The sequence below is a fragment of the Tupaia chinensis genome, unplaced genomic scaffold, assembly GCF_000334495.1.
Source record: "Tupaia chinensis unplaced genomic scaffold, TupChi_1.0 Scaffold000350_1, whole genome shotgun sequence".
Taxonomy (NCBI): domain Eukaryota; kingdom Metazoa; phylum Chordata; class Mammalia; order Scandentia; family Tupaiidae; genus Tupaia; species Tupaia belangeri.
In genome coordinates this window covers 9,087,703-9,106,669 of record NW_006159844.1, presented here as the reverse complement: position 1 = coordinate 9,106,669, position 18,967 = coordinate 9,087,703, and the positions used below count along the sequence as shown (strand labels likewise).

Here is an 18,967-nt window from a genome sequence, read left to right as displayed (position 1 = left end):
TATTTACTATTCTCATTATATTTTCTAATAAAGATATAAAGATTTAAGAACAAGGAAATGCTATAATCAAAACTGAAGAGTAGCGGTTGCATCACTGGACACCCATATGGCCAACCACAGTTTGAGTCTCAGACCTAGTGGCTTGAAACTCATGCTGTGTGTGTGTATTCCCAAAATCCTAGGAGAAGAATAGAGGAGAAGGTATTGTGGTGTGACCATCCTCCCTCGGGGGTGATTTCTCACTTTCCCTCTCACTCTCTCTGTTTCTCTCTCTCTCTGGTGAAAATGCATGTGCCCTAAGGCAAAAAAATCTCTTGGCAACTGAGCACTGCAAGATCTTCAGTGCTCACAGCCACCATCAACATCACTCGAGTTCCTCAAAACTCATCTGTACCACCTGCCCACCATACACACTGCCATCATAAGCTGCCATCATGGTGAAGCACACTAAGGCTGGTAAAAATCAAGGTGACATGCCCCACCCCAAAAATGGCTCCTCCTCCAAAGGAGGTAGAAGAAAACAGGATGAAGAAATGCCAGAAGATTAAGATGATAGCCATGGAGAAGAGGTTATTATCCCTCAGAAAAAAGGCAAGAACGGGACCAGCAGTTAGCTTAATGGCTATGTCGCTGGACTCCCACGTAGTTGACTGCGGTTCAAGTCCCGGACCCGGTGGCTTAAACTCACGCCAGGCCCGTGTGCATGTGTGCCCAAGATCCTGAGAGGAGAATGGGGGAGAAGGGATTGCAGCGTGGCCATCCCCCCAGGTTGGTGATTTCTTGCTTTCTATCTCTCTGTCTCTGTCTGTCTGGCGAGCGCATGTGCCCTATAGCAAAAACTTCTCCAAAAAAGAAAAAAAAGAAAAAAGTTAAGAAGGCTGCCATGACTTCAGCAAGAAGGTGATAGTTTCTCCAACAAAAATGGTTGCAGTTGCCACAACTGCCAAGAAAGCAGCAGTCACCCCAGGAATACTGTCCAAGAAGAGAATTACACCATCCAAAGCAGTCACAACACCTGGCAAGAAGAGAGCCACTCCAGGCAAAGCATTGGTAGCAACTCTTGGTAAGAAGGGAGCTGCCACTCTAGCAAAGGGAGCAAAGAATGGCAAGAATGCCAAGAAGGAAGATAGTGGTGAGGAGGAAGATGACAGTGAGGAAGATGATAAGGATGAGGATGGAGATGAGGATGAATTTGAACCAGCAGTGATGAAAGTAGGAGCTGCTGCCCCAGCCTCAGAGGAGGAGAAAGAGGAAGATGAGGATGAGGATAAGAATGAAGATAAGGATGAGGAAGATGAGTCTGAAGAAGAAACTACATAGACCATACTGGCCAAAGGAAAGAAAACGCCTATAAAAGCTGCACCTGTGAAAGCCAAGACTGTGGCTGAAGAGGAAGATGAAGAGGATGATGAAGATGAGGATTATGAAGAAGATAATGAGGATGAGGAAGATGAGAAAGAAAAGCTTGTCAAAGAAATTCCTGGAAAACGAACGAAGGACATGACCAAACAGTAAGCAGCTCCTGAGGCCAAGAAAACAGAAAGTGGAAGCCACAGAACCAACTATATCTGTTTCTTGGAAACCTGAACTATAATAAGTCTATTCCTGAATTAAAAACTGATATTAGTGATGTTTTGGTAAAAATGATCTTGCTGTTGTGCATGTCAGAATTGGTACCTTTAGTAAGTTTGCCTGTGTTAACTTTGAATGTGCTGGAGATCAAGAAAAAGCTTTGGAACTCACTGGTTTAAAATTCTCTGGCAATGAAATTAAACTAGAGAAACCAAAAGGAAAAGACAATAAGAAAGATGGAGATGCAAGAGCATTTTTGGCCAAACATCTCCCTTACAAAGTCACTCAGGATGAATTAAAAGAAGTATTTGAAGATTCCATGAAAAAGTAAAGGGATTGCTTATATTAAATTTAAGACAGAAACTGATACAGATAAAACTTTTGGAAAAAAAAAAAAGCAGGGAACAGAGATTGGTGGGTGGTTCATTTCCCTATACTACACTGGAGAGAAAGGTCAAAATCAAGACTATAAAGATGGAAAGATAGCACTTGGAGTGGTGAATTGAAGACTCTGGTTTTGAGCAGCCTCTCCTACAGTGCAACTGAAGAAACACTTCAGGAAGTATTTGAGAAGGCAACTTTTATCAACATGCCTCAGAACTAAAATGGCAAATCTAAAGGGTATGCATTTATAGAATTTGATTCATTTGAAGATGCTAAAGAAGCTTTAAATTGTGAAATAAAAAAGAAAATGAAAGCAGACCAATCAGGCTGGAGTTGCAAGGATCCAAGGGATCATCTAACACAAGAAGTCAGCCCTCCAAAACTCTGTTTGTCCAAGGTCTGTCTGAGGATACCACTGAAGAGACACTAAAGGAGTCTTTTGACAGCTTTATTCGTGGAAGGATAGTTACTGACCAAGAAACAGGATCCTCCAAAGGATTTGGTTTTGTAGACTTCAACAGTGAGGAAGATGTCAAAGCTGCCAAAGAGGCCATGGAAAATGGTGAAATTGATGGGAACAAAGTTACCTTGGACTGGGCCAAGCCTAAGGGTGAAGGTGGCTTCAGGGGTTGTGGTGGAGGCCGAGGAGGTTTTTTGAGGGCGAGGTTGCTTCTGAGGAGGCAGAGGAGGAGAAGGAGACCATGAGCTACATGGAAAGAAGATGAAGTTTGAATAATTTCTCTATCTTCCCTTTTCCATTTGAAAGAAAGGACTCTGTTTTTTTTTTTCCTCACTGACAGAGCCTTTTGAGGACATTCCAAGAAAGTGTGCCATCCTGTGGAATGTTGTAGAAATAACATTTCAAGGGAGATATTCTTGTTGGTTGATTTTGACTGGATATTCATATTGTAAGGAATGGGCTGACCACCGGAGAAATAGAAATGTAGAGCCTTTATTGGGACGCTCCTGGGTGAAATTTGCTGGTCCAACAGGGAGAGAGAGAGAGAGCCAGAGAAGTCATGCCCTAGGGAGGGGTTTAGTGATTTTTCTAAAGCTATAGGGATGGGGAATGTCTCAGAGGTAGAAACAGTCTATGTTTGGTAATGGTTTAGGGGGAAAGCAGAGTACTGTGCCATGTAGAGTCTGGTGCCGAGTGCAGGGTAGAGTGTAGGGTAGGGTAGCGTGTGCTACATCCGGGTTAGATCTGAGTGCAACGCAGGTCTGATGACAGACTAGATCTGGGTTGCATCAGCTGACTGGGGCGTGGTGTCCAACCCCTACATCCAAGCTGCCCAGGCCTCCAGCCTAACACATACAAACTTTCTAAAGAGATGAGTGATAGAGCTAAGCCATAGCTGTAAGTTTTGAATTTATATTGTTTCATCCCATGCACAAAATTATTGTTTTTCTAAAAATATATATATATTTTTCCCACTGGGGAATTGTAAAGGAAAGCAGAATGTTTTATTATGATTTTTGCTTCAGTGACTTTAGGATAAATTTTAAAAAAGTCCTAAAAAACCCAAAACTCTTAAAAAGAGAAAAAAGAAGAGTTGGGAAAACTGGTAATTTTTCTTGAAAAATGATTTTGTTATGTGAAATTACTTGAAATTGGTCTGTTAAATTGATTTCTAATTACAAGAGCATAACATTGAATAATTTCTTTTGTTTCTAATTGGACTTTCATTTTCCTTAAATCTAGGACAAAATGAAAGTTTTTTTTTTTTTTTGGAGAGGTTTTTGCTATAGGGCATGTGTGCTCGCCAGACAGACAGAGAGAGACAGAGAGACAGAAAGCGAGAAATCATCCCCCAGGGGGGATGGCCATGCCGGGTCTGGGACTTGAACCGTGGTTAACTACATGGGAGTCCAGTGACATAGCCATTACGCTAACTGCTGGTCCCAGTTATCATTGAAAGTTAATTAGGCATTTTCTGCCTTTTTTTTTTTTTTTTTTGCTAGAGTGTGTGTTTGCTAGAGAGAGGAAGAGACAGCATTCCCCAAGCCCCATTGGAGACAGTCACACCAAAATTCCTTCTCCTCCGTCACTCTCCTTTTAAGATTTTGGCCACATACACACACTCAGCTTGTTCCAGGATTGGGCAGTTGGCCATGTGGGATTTGCCTGCTTTTAACCACACCCTGGACCCATTTAAGATGCTTTTGTTTGTGGTTGTGTTGCTAGAGCCAATTACAATGTTATGTTCGGAATAATTCTTTAAGAGATGATAAAGAATCTCTCTGGCATTTGAAAGTCTAGGAAGTCAAAACTGATGCTGGCAGTCTTGTAGTACAAGTACTCATTTAGTAGTTGTTTTCTATCATGAAAACATAAACTTAAGCTGTTTTTCTAGTTTCTTTGTTCTTGTCATTTTTAGTGGAATGCGTACTTAGTTTGCAAATATGTGACATGAGCTGAGATGTCAGGCTTTCACAAAGGAGGAGTAATGAATTTGCGTACTTTAAATGATAGATTCATTATGTCTGCCTCTTGATTAAAGTCACGTAAAAAGCAGTGCACACAGCTCATGAGTGATGGTAAAATGGAGCCCTTGGTGTCAGTCTTCTCTTAAGTAGTCTGTTCACTCTATTGCCAACATAAATACTTAAAGTGAACTTTAATTCCTTTCTTCTTGTTTTACTAAAGCTGTAATCTTAAATTTGATGTTTGCAAATTGGCTGCCATTAAATAGGCTTTCTGGTAAAGATGAAATACTGGAAATCTTGGGAAGCCTGAAAAAAAAAAAAACCCACTTTTTATGTTGACAAGCTGATCTCAAGTCTGTAAGAAATGAACTGTATGATTCAGGGACTCATTTAACAGAATATGGATTCTTAAAAACTGAACTTATAAATTATTTTTTGAATCTTAGAAAAGCTGTCACCATTACACTAATTGGCATCATTTTGACATTTCTACATTTTATATTAATTTATCCCGTTATACTCTCTATTACCGAAAATACAGTGCAATATAAAGTTACCTAACAATCAAGTATGACTATGGAGTAATTGTTTGCAACAGCTCAGGTGAATGCTTTCAGGCATTCCTCTGCTCTTGGACTAAGTGGGACTGCCTTATGGGCAGTGGGACTCTTTCTGTTCATTATTTAAACACATGTATGGTAATGTGCTTTTGTCAATTTGTTCATGTTAAAGCTCCATGTTAGGCTAGGCAGATCATACATTTATTCACATTCTTGTCATAGCTTTTTGTCTTTTGGGGAGACTTATGCAAAAGCCAAACTTTGCAGTTATGGCATTTTGACCTTGATTACCAAGATATTTTATATATGATTTTCAAACTTGAATTCAGTAATTGAAAAGAATTTAAGTGATGTAGTTTGAGGTTTCTTTGGCTGAGAATGTTCCTATTAGCTTAAAATGGCAATAGTGATTTTCTGTGTTATGCAAAGTCATGGTTAAGAGGGATTTAGCCAATTTGTACAAAGGGTATTAAATATACAAGAACAGCAATAGGTTAACTTTGTTAATGACTGCAAATGATCAGTTGCTTTGGAAACCTAATGGAATTTAGAATAAAATCAATGAGTAGTTGAAGAATTTAGTGTCTAAACCTTTGTTATGTGTGTATGTGTGTTTAGGTACAAATATCAGTTATTTTTTCAGTTTAACTTTCTAAATAACATAACATTCACATTTCATATTGTAGTATAACTAAATAATAGACCTAGATTCTTAAATTGAAATGGCAAATAAGTATTAACTTTTAGTTGCACAGAGAGGTATTGCTATATTTCACCAGTGTAATATTTTTTTATGACCATATTGACGGTTTTCGCTAAACTTTCTTTTTTCTTTGGAGAGTTTTTGCTATAGGGCATGTGCTCATCAGAGAGACAGAGAGACAGAAATTGAGAAATCACCTCCTGGGAGGATGGCTGTGCCATAATCCCTTCTCCTCCATTCTCCTCTTGGGATTTTGGGCATGTACACACATGTACCCAGTGTGAGTTTTAAGCTGCCAGGTCTGGGGCTCAAACTGCAGTCAGCTACGTGGGAGTCCAGCATCGTAACCATTACACCATCTGCTGGTCCCTCATCAGGCAATTTTTTACATGTTGGGAAGCTGCCAAATTCATTGTGATGTCCAGATACAGGTTTTCTTAAAATTTTAATTTTTCTTGAAAGCTTTAATTTTGCTATAGGCAACAAATATTGTCAGTTGTGTTCTTTGAAGTAGTTAGATCCATTTCATCTTGTATACTAAATACCTAAGTGTTTTAACTATTAATTGTTCATCTGTCTTTCAAGTATAATGATATTTCTGGGTCAGTTCAGTAGTGTAGCAGTTAAGTGCCATGCAGAGGATGACAGATCCTACCTGGCTGACCAGGGTTTGAGTCCCAGCCCCAGTGGCTTGAAAATCATGCCAGGTGTGCATGGGTCCAGAATCCTGATAGGATGAAATATTGAAGAAAAAGGATTGTGGTGTGACCAGGCCTTGCTGGGATGTCCTTTCTCTTTCCTTCTGACTTGAATGTGCATGCATCCTCTGGCAAAGCAAATGAACAATAAATGCATCTGGATCAGCTGACAAGTCAGTTGCACAAGGACTTGTCCTAGAGAGATAGCCTTTGTAATTCAGCATTCAGTAGAGGTGTATTTTCCATCTTGTTACACAAAATGTTAAAAAAAACCCTTTAGTCAAGGGTTCAAATTTAATAAATTAATTTTTACTAGTTCATTTAGGACATTCTTCAGTGAAATTGGCATTTGTCTTTACTGTGAGTGTGTGATTACAAAGAATATGATGATTACCAGTATAGTCTGGTGCCATACCTTGATTTGTGCTAAGATGTCAGCAGTTTTACCTACCTTTTCTTTTGGAACGTTAGTGAAAAGGTCAGGCCAATGAAAAATCATATAATACCTTTTGTCCCTCAAGTAATATCATAGTATTTTTATAAAAATAGTTTTATTCTCTTGGATCATCTAAAAGGTTCCTAGGGATCTCCGGATGACCAATGACCATCATTGGAGAACTGCTGCTAGTTCTTTAACCCAAAGTTGAAAGTCTTGGTTTCTAGTTTAGTAATGCTTGTTGTGGATTTCAGGAAATGATTGACCTCATTTTTGTTTCTTCTTTCTTTATTAAAGTGATGTCAAATTGCATGCTTTACAAGCAAGGTAGTTTGTTATCTAAAGTCTGGAATTATTTTAGGTATAACTAATTGCAAAAAAAGTCCCGTAGATAGTTGAACTAGAGCTTTTCCTCCCACTTATTATATTTACTATAATAGGTGTTAAGGTACCTAAAGTTGATGACCAATTTTTTTTTTTTTTTAAGAGAGATTTTTGCCATAGGTAGTGTGCACTCGCCGGAGACATAGAGATAGAGAGAAAGTGAGAAATCACCAGCTGGGGGCATGGCCACACCACAATCCCTTCTCCTTTTGGGACTTTAGGCATGCATGCACATGTGCCTGGCCTGAGTTTTAAGCTGCTGGGTCTGGGACTCAAACTGTGGTTGACCATGTGGGAGTTCAGCACCTTAACCACTATGCCACCTGCTGGTCCCATGATGATCTATTTTTCTAAAACCTATAAATACTTTTTAAAAGATGTAATATTTGAGTATGATGATAATCAAAATAATACTGAGTAATTCTGAAATATAGATTATAGATACAAAAGTCCTCAGGCTGCTTATAAGCCAATTAATAAACACAGATGTAGCAGTATAACGTATTTTATGTTAGCGCATAATTGGTTTAAATAATGTATAACATAGTACATCAGAGGAGGGTAAGATTGAGGCTGGGGATGGGAAGGGAGGTGGAGAACGGGCCCATGAAGTTTATAGAATTAAATTAGACCTTAATGGAAAGGGAGAACTGATATGTGTTAGGCTGAAAAGAGAACATGTCATGCTTCTTAATACTTTCCCTTCTCAAATACTTGTTCTCAATTTTTCTCTTCTTGTCCTTCTGTGGCTTGGGACACAGTTTTTCTTGTACTTCTTTTCCTTAGACTATTCTGAGGACCGTGGTTTGTGTTGTTAAGACAGTGTGGTTTGGTGGAAAGATCTTGCACTTTGAAATCAGACTGACCTAATGTCCAATTCTGATAGCACATTTTTTTTTTTTTTTTTTTTTTACGGCGGCGGGCGCTCTCCACAGAGCGAGCGGAGGTGGAGAACGGGCCCATGAAGTTTATAGAATTAAATTAGACCTTAATGGAAAGGGAGAACTGATATGTGTTAGGCTGAAAAGAGAACATGTCATGCTTCTTAATACTTTCCCTTCTCAAATACTTGTTCTCAATTTTTCTCTTCTTGTCCTTCTGTGGCTTGGGACACAGTTTTTCTTGTACTTCTTTTCCTTAGACTATTCTGAGGACCGTGGTTTGTGTTGTTAAGACAGTGTGGTTTGGTGGAAAGATCTTGCACTTTGAAATCAGACTGACCTAATGTCCAATTCTGATAGCACATTTTTTTTTTTTTTTTTTTTGCTACAGGCGTGCGCTCGCCAGACAGAGAGAGACAGAGAGACAGAAAGCGAGAAATCACCCCCCAGTGGGTATGGCCATGCCGCAATCCCTTCTCCTCCAATCTCCTCTCGGGATCTTGGGCACGCACGCACACGCGCCCGGTGTGAGTTTAAGCCACTGGGTCCGGGACTCGAACTGCGGTCGACTATGTGGGAATCCAGTGACATAGCCATTACGCTAACTGCTGGCCCCTGATAGCACATTTTGAAAACAATATGAAAATACAGTGAAATAGTACATTTTAAGGTACATCTTAATAAGTGTTAACTGCCTTTCCTCCTTATCACAGATAATGAGCAACAATGGAGAATGTATTAATTAAGATGATAGCATGCAGCTGGTCCTGTGTCCCAGTGGTTAAGGGAGCTGGATCCCGCATGATCAACTATGTAGTTTGAATCCCAACTGGCATTTGCAAAATTCTGACAGGGTGGAGAAATGGAGATGGAATTGGGCCATTACTATGCCCCCTTGTGGGGGAATGCTCACTCTCTCTCACTCTCTTTTTCTTTCCCTTCTTCCGTATGGTTTATAAACAAAACAACAGCAACAACAACAAATTGTTAGTGTGCTGTGATGAAATTTACCTGTTAGACTGGGAAGAACAAAAGACACATGAAAAAAAGGCAGGCCTAACCTAGGTGGTGCAGTCTAATTAGTGGACTTCAGGTTTGGATATGTAGGTTGGCTTGAAAACATGTTTGGGTGCCCAAATCCTGAGTTACTGGAGGGTAAGTGGAAAGGGAATTGCAGTGCGATGAGACCCTGTATGTGGGGGTACTTCTCTCTTTCTCTCTCACATACTTTCTATCATAAAAAAGAAAAAGAAAGAAAAGAGGCACTCAGGTTTAATGGTTATTATAGGGTTTAGAGTTGGAGAGAATTACAGATGAATCCTGTAACCTTTGTGTTCACTTTGGGCAAGTTGATTTAAACTCTCTTCTCTCTTCCCTGGAGCACAGGACAGGGTCAACTGGAGGGGCAGATGGCAGCTCTTCAGGAAAGACAGAGAGCTAGGTTGTAGGAGCTGCCTGGCTCATTTCCTTCAGAAACAGAGGTGTGAATACACAAACCTAGGATTTGAAATGAGAGGAAATCCAGTTTATAGATTGTCATCTCCTTGCCATTGTGGCTACCACTCCTTAAGTGACTGTGTGTTCCTGAAGAATTGAAGAAAGCAGAAAGAAGTGTTACTAGAGTCAATCAAACTCATCAGCATGTTGTTATTTTATCAATAAGGAGGATACTAGAAAAAATTAATGAAGTTTGCCTGAAGTAGGAATAGGCCAGAATCTAGATACTCTGTAATGCATAATATATTTTTTAAGAAAATTATCCATAGAAAAAGAGAAGAAAACATTCATATATGTCAGAATGGCTTATTCAACTCCGAAGCATAGTAGTGGCAATTGTTTATATGTAAGCTGTATTTTACATGCCTTTTTAACTTTTAATTTATTAATAGACATGGAAGGGCAATCTTAGGGTTAATTCAGTCTTTCTGTAAGTGATTAAGAGAAAGCTTGGTGTAAGTGAGGAATTCCTTGTCATAAAGAGAGACTACAAACATTAATGGATGGTATCTGGTAATTACCAATTTGGAACCCCAGGGAAAGGTGCTACTGCTTTGCATCTTTGCCTGTGTCTGAAACTCTCCATGTGTGAAGGCTCTGTCTTGGTTTTAGGTGCTCAGTGCATGGCTTTTGGCCTGCCTTTGTGCGGTGGGATCTCTAAACCATCTCCACCTCTCGTAACTGTAAACTGAGGCAGGTTGCATGGTGCAGTGGTGGCTGTTAACACACTGTGTAACCACATTACTAACCAAAGATGCAAAATACTCATAAAGTGAAAGACTTTTTTTATTGTTTGTTTATCTCACAAAGATATTTGAGAATTTTGAGAACCCGGAATGGAAATCAATCATAGTTTTATAACATTTTAGAACTGGGAGGGATCTTTGCAAGTTTATTTTACAGATGAGCTATAGATCCATAGCTTACTAAAGGATTTAGATATAGTCATAAGGCTTATTAATGAAGTGCCAACATAAGAACCCAAATTTTCTGATTACCTTCAGTGTCCTTATTATGCAGTGCTGCCGCTCCATGTAGATAGTTAGAATGATAAAACTATAGAATCCACAAATGCATGAAAAGCGGTGGTCTGGCTTTTGCCTAAACACTGACAGTGATGGAAATTTTGCTGTCTCATGACAGTTGTATTTATTAACTGATTTTCCCTTATTTTGAATAAAACCTTGCTTCCTTATAACTTCCACATGTTTTTTCCAGTCTGTTCTCAGAAGAACCACCTGGTTGAATTCTTTCATCTTTGATAACCTCAAAACTATTTATACACCATGATCTTAACCTTATGCTTTCTCTCAGTTGAACAATTTCAGGTCTTCAGCTTTTTATTTATTTATTTATTTATTTATTTTTCTTAGGTTTTTGCCATAGAGCACATGTGTTCCCTGAAGAGAGACAGAGAGATAGAGAGACAGTGAGAGGGAAAGTAGCAAATCATCCACCAGAGGGATGACCATGCTGCCATCCCTTCTCCTCCATTCTTCTCTGAGGATTTTGGGCATGCATGCACGTGTGTTTGGTGTGAGTTTCAAGCCACCAGGTCTGAGACTTGAACCACAGTCAGCCACGTGGGAGTCCAGCGCCTTAACCACAATGCTACCTGCTGGCCTCAGGTCTTCAGCATTTTGTTGTATAATGTGATTTCCTATACCCTTACATACTGGTTGTCTTCCTGACTGTGGATCATTTTATTAGTACCCTACTTAAATAGGGCTGCCCAAATTTGATCATTCTTTCTGGCACATTCTGAAGTGATGTAATGAATGTACTTTTAATCATCCAACACAAAATGATGAGCAATACAATCAAAGGGAAGAGCAACAGAATAATACTTTTTTTATACTACTCTAGTTCTATATACTTATGCCTTCCTAACTTTGATAGCTATGGAAATAGTTAAAGAAACACCAACTGGGTTAATCAGATTCCCTTAATCTTTTGTTTCTCTGTTGTTTTTCTCAGATTCTCTTTCTCTCCAAAGTTTCTCACATCCAAGGAATAGATAGACTGCAGATCACTTTAAGATACTTGAATTTACAGGGGTCATCAGATGGTATGGTGGTTAAGGTGCTGAACTCCCACATGACCGACCATGATTTAAGACCTGGACCTGCCAGCTTGCTTTGTCACTTTCCATCTCTGTCTCTTGCTCTTTCTCTCTCTTTCTCCCTGTTCAAATTAAAAAAAATAATGATAATAAACAAAGTTAAATAAATAATTAAAAAAACTTGAATTTGCACATTGTAACTTCATTTAGGTATATTAGTTTTCAAAACCTTTTACACTTCTGGCAGTTTTGACTATTGTGGTATTTATGTTCCCTTTTGCTCGTTAGTTTATTCCTACCCACTGAAAAATGCAGACACAGTCTAGGCTTTACTGAGATATCTTGTTACCTTTTAAGAAAGATTACCTTTTAATCTTTCATGGTTTGTAAGGCTATACAAGTAACCATCCATGAAAGTCAGATAATGCATAATGGTGAACATGTAAGTTTCTGTCTTACAGTCATGATTTATACAATACCTAATTGTTGGCTTTCATTTTGTAAAACTAAGAGCAATAAACTACAAACTGAGTTGTATGCTGAGTCCTTGCTGTCAACAAAATACATATAGTATTGTGGCATTGAGCCAGATAAGAAAGATAAGAGCAGGCAGAATTTAATCGATCAGGGAAGAGATTAGTAGAATCTGAATATGGTGTATAAAACATCATCAGTTCAGACTGACCAACTGAAAATTCTGTCATGAGGTTGTCTAAAAAATTGAATGTATGTATGCATTGCAAGAAAAATCATGGTCTTGAAAAGTTCTAGTATCATGAGGAGGAGCTTTTTGTACATTAATTAGGTAGAATTTTCCTGGAACAAGCCACTTGGTCCTGTGACCTTGTCCTTAAATGACTGATAATCCATATCTCTATGCCACTTACCTTTAGTTAGGAGGTAAATCAAATCCATTAATATTAACATTTTGTATTAAGTTTAGAGTAAGTCTTATAATCATTGTAATCATTATGGTGATAGTATATTTGTTATTGAAAGTGTTTGAAGGACCAAAGAGAAATGTATTAGAGAATTTGACATGTTAACTGTGTGTGTATGTTTAAGTGTTTTTTTTTTTTTTTTTTTTTTTTGCCACAGGGAGCAGGCATTTGCCAGAGAAAGGGAAAGTGAGAAATCAACCCCCCACCCTGGGGGAGTGGGGAGGAGGGCGATGACCATGCTGCAATCCCTTCTCCTCTATTCTCCTCCTGGGGGTTTGGGCACACATGCACACGTACTTAGAGTGAGTTTTAAGCCACCAGGCCTAGGACATAAACTATGTTCGGCCATGTGGGAGTCTGCCACCTATTGGTCCCTAAATTTGTATTTTTAATTTGAAATGTTCAATTCAAATGATGTATAGATTGTGTATTAACTAGGTTATGTTTGGTTGTGGGTGAACACAACAGTAGTTTAAACAAGATAATTTATTTCTCTTTCACATGAGTTTGGATTTTCTTTTTCACATGATTTTGGAGGTAATCCACTTAATACTGATACAACAGTTCTATTGGGTCTTCGGAAAAGTATGATGCATTTTTGCATAGAAAAAGAGAAAAATTTGTCATGACTTTTCCATTGACCCAATAATTTTACCAAGTCTTCAGAAATCAAGTGTTTTTCCAGTGTGCCTCCATATGTAGGAAGACTTTAATATGAAATATGTAAAATACTTTGGTTAGATTTCTAAGCAGTATTGGAACATGTAAGATAATTAGGTTTATTCTATTTATTAGTTTGATGTATTAATTTTTAAGTATTGCTTATGTATTTAGATTAATTTAGGTTCGTTGATTTGTAAGGCTACCTTGTCATACATTTGAAAGGTTTGAAAGAATCAGATTGATTTGAATTGTAATTGGACTTAAATGTTTTTTTTTTGTGGAGAGGTTTTTGCTATAGGGTGCATATGCTTGCCAGAAAGACAGAGAGAGACAGAGAGACAGAAAGCGAGAAATCATCCCCCAGGGGGATGGCCACGCCACAATCCCTTCTCCTCCCTTCTCCTCTCAGGATCTTGGGCACGCACGCACATGCGCCTGGTGTGAGTTTTAAGCCACCGGATCCGGAACTCGAACCGTAGTCGACTACATGGGAGTCCAGCAACATAGCCATTACACTAACTGCTGGTCCCTTTGGACTTAAATGTTTTAGACAACTTAATTTGACTAGCTTTATAGTTGAAGATAATAGTTTAGGGAAATTTAATCTGTAATGAGTTGCTTGAACATGAATAAAAATACATGAAGTAATTATTTTAATAGTAAAATTATGAATTATATACAAAATAAGAGTTGGGAGAAAAAACTAAAGGTTTGTAAAAAGTATTTTATAAACATGGAATTTTAATTATTAACTACAAGTAACTATAGGTAACCGTTTTTGCGTAATGAAATCTCACCGAAGTTGACATTATAGAAGGTAAACATATGAGGAGATAAGCTGTCTTGCATACATAATTGAGACTGCTTTTTTTTAACTTTTGAATGTATGTTTTATGTTGTTGAGGAAGAGCAAATATTATTTAAAATTTTCATGATTCTTTCATTAGACTTCGACAAGCTTAGTGCTTTGATTTTAGGAGATTTAAAGATTCAATTTTTCAAGGTGATGGTATTTAAAATATTAGCAATATATAAAGAAATTGTTAAGATATGAATTAATTCTCATTGGTGTAAATCTAAGTAATTGCATATGTGTGTATAAATAAAACCCAACTTGGAACCAGCAGATGACATAGTAGCTACCTTTCTGGACTCCTATGTAATCAACTGTGGTTCAAGTCCTGGACCTGGCAGTTTACAGCTCTCACCAGGCATGTGTGTGCCCATGCCCAAAATACCAAGATGAGAATGGAGGAGAAGGGGCTGCGGCGTGGCTGTCCATCTTGGGGAGTGATTTCTTGCTTTCTGTCTCTCTGCCTCTACAGCAAGTGCATGAGCCCTAAATAAATAAATAAATAAATAAATAAATAAATAAATCTCAACTAAGCTGGAGAATGACTTTCATTGAAAAATGCTGTTTTCATATTTTATTGATGCCCATTGTTACTTTAAAGGCCAAACATGATACAAAGGGCCGTGTTTAAAAATTGTTTTGTGGGACCAGTAGTTGATGTAATGGCTATGTTGCTGGATTCCCATGTAGTCAACCGTGGTTCAAGTCCTGGACCTGGTGGCTTAAACTCACTCTGGGGGTGTGTGCGTGCGTGCCCAAGATCTCGAGAGGAGAGTGGAAGAGAAGAGGTTACTGCATGGCCATCTCCCCTGGGAGATATTTCTTGCTTTATGTCTTTCTGTTTCTGTCTGTCTTTCTGGCGAGCATGCGAGCCCTATAGCAAAAACCTCTAAAAATAAATAAATAAAAATAAAAATTATTTTAGGAGCCAACAGATGGCATAGTGGTTAAAGTGCTGGACTTCCACATAATTGACTACATTTCAAATTCTGGACCTGGCAGTTGCTTTTTTACTTTTCCCTTCTTTCTGGTCAAATTGAAAAGTAATAGTAATAAATAAAATAATTTTACAAAATCCTGTTTTGAATTATTGATGCTATTCCAAATCTTTGGATATTTGTTTAAAAAGGTAAATTATGTCACAGATTTTCTCTTAGATTTTTTTTTTTAGCATGAGTGACATTTTTGAGAAAGGTGCCATCTCAGCCATTGAGTTATACACATTTAATGTTTCCTTCTCTTGCAGCCTGTAGAATGGGAAAATACATCCAGTAGGGGTTATTATCCAAAATATATTAGAAACTCAAAGAACTCAATAGCAAGAAAATAAATGTGAAAAATAGGCTAAGTGGGCCAGCTTCATGGCCTAGTGGTTTAAGGCAGCTAGATCCTACATGGCCAAACATGCTGTTCAACTCCTGGACCTGGCAACTTGAAAAACATGCTAGACATATATGTGTGCATGCCCCAAATTCTGAAAGGTGGAGAAATAGAGAAGGGATTGCTGTGTGACCATTCCCCATGGGGGTTTCTTTCTTCTCCCTGTCTCTCTGTAATGAACACGTGTCTTCTAGCAAAAAAAAAAAAAAAGAAAAAAGAAAAAGAAAAGAAAAGACAAAGGGAAGAAAAATGGGCAAAGGACCTGAAATGTGTTTCTAACTAGTGTATGAAAAAAATGCTCAGCATCAATAATTATCAGGGAAATACAAAGTAAAAGCACAATGAGGCCCAGCCACGGTGGTACCAGGAATAGGGGCGCTGCTGTGTGATGCTGGATTAGTATGGGAAGGCCCTGGGTTCACCCTGGTCTATTTGAACAGACTGTTGAGGGTGCCTGTATCTTTCTTTCTTTCTCAGGAAACAAAATAAACAAATAAAAAAGACAATGAGGGGACCAACAGTTAATGTAATGGCTGTGTCCCTGGACTCCCACGTAGTCGACTGTGGTTCGCGTCCCGGATGCGGTGGCTTAAAACTCACGCCGGGCGCGTGTGCGTGCATGCCCAAGATCCTGAGAGGAGTGCGAAGGAGAAGGGATTGCGGCTTGGCCATCCCTCCTGGGGGGTGATTTCTCGCTTTCTATCTCTCTGTCTCTCTCTGTCTGTCGGGCGAGCGCATGCACCCTATAGCAAAAACCTCTCCAAAAAAAAAAAAAAAACCATTAAAAAAAAAGACAATGAGAACATTATTATAGTAACAAAGGATGGCAGGTAATTTCCTCCTTTATTAATATGGGAATTCTCTAAATGGTCAAATAATGTACAGAAATATTTATCTTACCAAGTTATGCCAAGTAATTTCTTCAGTGTGCACGCAAACATAATAAACTTTGGATAATTAAATAATTTGCCAAATATCAGGTTATGTTACAATATTCAAATCATATACTTATGGTACTCTGTAATTTGATACAAATAAAAACTTGTCATATTGAAAAAAAAACACAGTGAGATACTTCTCAGCTGTTAGAATGGCTATTATGAAAAAGATGAGATTAGCTCCATAACACTCATAGCCCTCTGAAATTAAAAAGAGAAAAAGAGAGAGAGAGAGAGAGAGAGAGAAAGATGAAAGATAAGTATTGATGAGGTTGTAGAGAAATGGCAAAACTTGTGTACTGTTGATGAAATTATAAATTGTATGGCCATTATGGAAAATAGTATGGAGATTCTTCAAAAACTTAAAAATAGAACTACCATATGATCCAGGAAATGAATCAATATGTTGAAGAGATATCTGAGTGCCTCTCTTTCTTTCTCTCATGCACACGCCTATACATTCCATCATGAATAAAAAAAGTTTTAAAAATGGTTGCCCTTTTTTAGATGAAAAATGGCATATTATCCTCTTTAGTAATATTTCCAATATCTGTGCCTTGGTTTTAAAGACATCAGTATAAAAAACAAGGGTTATAAACCATCAAATTTGTAGGGTACTTTTAAAAATTACAAAGCAGTTTTCCTCTATATGAAACACCCCTGTCTCTTGGCTAGATTGGATGCTTCCTTTGTAGGACTGATTTTGATTGCAAGTTTACATTTGTCTAGTGATTGTGTGATTAGTGTCTATCTTTCTCATAGACTTTATAGACTTTATATTTCATGAAGAAAGATACTGTATCTGTTTTTTTTTTTTTTTTTGCTATTATTGTATCCCCAGCACCAGACCTCAAGCTTGATTAAAAAAAAAAAATCAGCACTCAATAAATATGTTGAATGAGTGAATGGAAAGAGTTCTCTTATGTGATGAGTGTTTAGTGATGTTTTCACATAAAATGTGTTTTTCTAGAACTGTAACTTATGTCTTTTTTTTTTTTTAAGGAGTATAGCTGTTATCTAAGTTGATAATTGTCTATAATCTTAAGTGACGCAGAATTGCACCTTTAATGTAAAATTTGTAACCAAAATTATAAAATTTCCTAACATTCCAAAGTTTGATTACTCTCTGGACAGCCTCCAATTTACTGTGCTTTCACAGACACTGGTGATTCTGCTTTCTTTTACTTTTCTCTGATTTCTTATCTATATACTCTGATATATGGGTCATTCAAGTAAACTTCCAAACCTCTAGTACAAATAAGTGGGTAATGTAGGAAGGCTTTTATTATCTATATGAGATGTGGATAGATGACCTCTGAGTACTTGTAAATGTGTTACCTTTTATAGTTTTAAAGTAATTTGTGTTCATTTATATTATGCAGTCATACCTTTTTAAATTTATTTTTGGAGAGAGAGGTTTTTGCTATAGGGTGTGTGTGCTTGACAGAAAGAGACAGACAGAGAGATAGAAAGCGAGAAGTCACCCCCCAGGGGGCGATGGCCACATCGCAATCCCTTCTCCTCCATTCTCCTCTTGGGATCTTGGACATGCACACACATGTGCCCGGTGTGAGTTTAAGCCACCGGTCCGGGACTCGAACCACGGTCAACTACTTGGGAGTTCAGTAACATAGCCATTACGCTAACTGCTGGTCCGTGCAGTCAAACATTTTTACTTTACTGATTTTTGTTGTGTTTAATGATTTTTTTCAGTAGTCTTTTAAAAATAATTTTTTTTATTTTTATGCTTTATATCTTTTGCTTTCCTTTCCAAACAAATTGGGTTTGTATAATTCTTATATTCACACTGTTACAAAGTCTGCAGTGAAACCAGTGTCTTGTCTTTGGCTATACATTTATTTTCTGTTATATCTGTTCATGTTCTTAATTGGTTCTTCTTCTTTTTTTTTTTTTTAATGTTTAAACTTTTTTGTTGCTTCAGAGCATACACTTTAACAGGTATTTTAGTTAATACAAGAGGTGTAAGCCCTCGTCATATGGCTTAGATATCTTTTCTTGTCCCAGTATGTCACTTCTGTTTTTCTAAGTTGTGTCTACTCTTTTTTCACTATTGGTGGCCACATACTGCTAGAAAATTTCAGATCCCAACTCCCAAATCCCTGGTACTTGTGACTCACCATTGCTGCTTATCTTAGTTCATTGTTGCATTGCTAGCAGAAATGCTTGAGACTGGGTGATTTATTTCTTTAAAAATGAGTTTATTGGCTCATACTTCTGGTGGCCAAAAGGTCTAAGGCATAGGTGTAGTATCAGACTAGCCTACCATATGGCTGATGGGAGCACAGAGGATGGCAGGTGTATGCAGAGAGGGTGAGCTGTGGGAATCTTTCGTGTATAGCAGCTGACTCCAATACCTTTCTCAAGAGAGCTAGAATTCACTGGGTATGATGAGACATTATTCATCTAGTCACAAGAGTGTTTTGTTTTCTTCCATGATGTAGTCACCATGACCCCGTCACTGCCCACTAAGCCTTAGCACTTCCCAACATCAAATTCCAAAACATGAAACTTTGGGGGACAAACCATTCAAACCATAATACCGCTTAAAAATGAAGTGGACTCTTTCC

At 38.0% G+C, this 18,967-nt stretch overlaps 1 protein-coding gene and 1 pseudogene across 1 annotated transcript in view; both read left to right on the top strand.

Annotated features, from left to right (window-relative positions):
- Window positions 1–18,967, top strand: part of NUBPL (NUBP iron-sulfur cluster assembly factor, mitochondrial) — a 223,074-nt gene that overhangs the window by 47,466 nt on the left and 156,641 nt on the right. The window lies entirely within an intron of this gene.
- Window positions 820–1,544, top strand: LOC106735262 (nucleolin pseudogene; annotated as a pseudogene).